The sequence below is a fragment of the Fukomys damarensis genome, unplaced genomic scaffold, assembly GCF_012274545.1.
Source record: "Fukomys damarensis isolate Sample0158 unplaced genomic scaffold, DMR_v1.0_HiC HiC_scaffold_12, whole genome shotgun sequence".
NCBI classification, from domain to species: Eukaryota; Metazoa; Chordata; class Mammalia; order Rodentia; family Bathyergidae; genus Fukomys; species Fukomys damarensis.
The window spans coordinates 45,296,595-45,298,700 of NW_022900924.1; positions in this window are offsets into that span (position 1 = coordinate 45,296,595).

Sequence of the window (2,106 nt, forward strand, 5' to 3'; positions counted from 1 at the left end):
CCAAGGATTGAACTCAGGTCCTTGTGCTTGTGAGGCAGGTGGCAGAACTACTGAGCTAAATCCCCGGCTAAATGCTGACTTCTAAGGACTTGGAGACATGGGAGAGCTGTGGGCAGAGTTGGAAGGAAGGTCTTGTTTATTGGTTTTGATGCAAAGGGAAAAGAGTTTTTTATTATTTTATTAGGAGAGTATTTCTCCTGGGGGTAACATAACTTAGTCTTGCCTTAGGGAAAAAGCACTTGACCAAGTTCAAGGTCTAATTGTATCACTGGCTGGTTGTGAACTTAAACATCCTTTCTCTTCAGCCAGCCTCTGTCTCTTCACTATAAACTGAGGATTCTACCCGGGATGGTGAGGACAGTGAGAAACTGGGAGAACTGGCAAGGGAGATAAGGGGACTCAGAAGGGCTCCTTCCTCCACCACTGCCTGGCTGCAGGGCTGACAGCCTGTGCCTCTGCAGCCCCGCCTCTGTGTTTCTTGCAGCTCCAGGAAGATTAACACTCAAGCTCCAAAGTGGCTTGAAATCACCATGTGGAAACTGCCAGACCATTAAGTCCAAGGCCCATCTCTGGGATGCCCAGGGGAAACCCCAAGTCTGCCCCAGCTCCTCCCTGCCGCCCTCCACCCTCCACCCTCACACTGTGGGTCTCTCCACGGAGCCTTCCCTTCCCTCCTCTGGCTTTGGCATTCTGGCCATGGGGTCCCGGGGGCCGTCTGTGACACTCTGCTCACCCATTGCTAAAGTCACCTGGCTCAGGCCCCGCTAGTGGGAGGCTCTGTACCGCTCCTTTCTCAGGCCGCTCCCCTCTCTACGTGTGGACAGTCCCTTGGGATACACTCATCCTTCACGCGGTGGCACACGGAGCCGACAGCTAAATGTCTGAGCATGAGTCGTGCTGCCATCTGCTAGAGCCTAGGGATCTGGCGTAACATGGCAGACCGTGGAAGATGTCTTCATAAAAGTCACACGTGCCCAGATTAAACATTTGGATCTCTCTCTCCCCTGTCTCCCTCTTTCCCTCCCTCCCTGCCCTCCGGATCTAATCTAGTGCCTCTAGCATGCTAGACAAGTGCTCTACCACTGAGCTACATACCCAGCCCCATATGTCGGTGTATTTCCTTCTAAAACTTCGTCTTACCTGTTTCTGTTTATCTAATTTGGAATTTTGTGGCTTTTCAAACTTTGACATTTTAAGTTTAAAAATCTTTGGGGAGATAGTTGCAGATTTACGAGTTCAGGTAAGAAATAATACAGCCTGTGAGCTCTTCACCAATTTTTCCCAGTGGTAGCAGGTAGCAGCGTATGACCGTAGGGAGATCAACACGGATAAGAATCCACAGACCTTATTCGGAACTCAGCAATTGCATATGCACGCGTGTGTGAGTGTGTGTGTGAGTGTGTGTGTGTGTGTGTGATGTGATCACACAAGCAGGCTCCTGGAACCACCTCCACCCCTGATGGTGACACACCGGAAGTCACGCCCCGCAGATCTGTCCTGCCGGTCACGGTAACCATGGTTACGCCTTCCCTCTATCCCACCCACTTCCTCCTGCCAACCACTCATTCCTGGTCTTTCCTGACAGGAGGCAGGTTTACAGCTCACGTGCTCCCTTGCCACGGTCAATTTTCAAACACATAATTTAGGTGTCTAATAGTCCACCATCCTGAGACGCCATCACTGATTTCCCAGTTTCCTTAATTAGATGTTCAGCTTGCTGCTCGGGTTTTCCATTATTAGAAAAATCATTCTAATACGAATTTTGGGGCACATGTCTGCACAGCACCATGCCTACCTATCTCATGATCTCCCTCGGATGTACTCATGGAATTTAAATTACTATCCAGAGGGTATGGAGCTTCTAAAGTATTGGTTTGCAATACCAAATTGCTGTCAGAAAGGCTAATGCTTTCTAGTTCCATCACAGAGAACGGTGACACAGACATTAATTACTTTCATGGTTTGTAATAAAAAATTTGCTTGGGATGTATACAGTTTCAGTTTTGCTGGCTTTTTGAATTTTTTTTTTGATCATTAGCAAGCTTAAACGTTTTATAATATTAGCCACTGTGTTTATTTCTTTGTGAATTATCTGTATATATATAT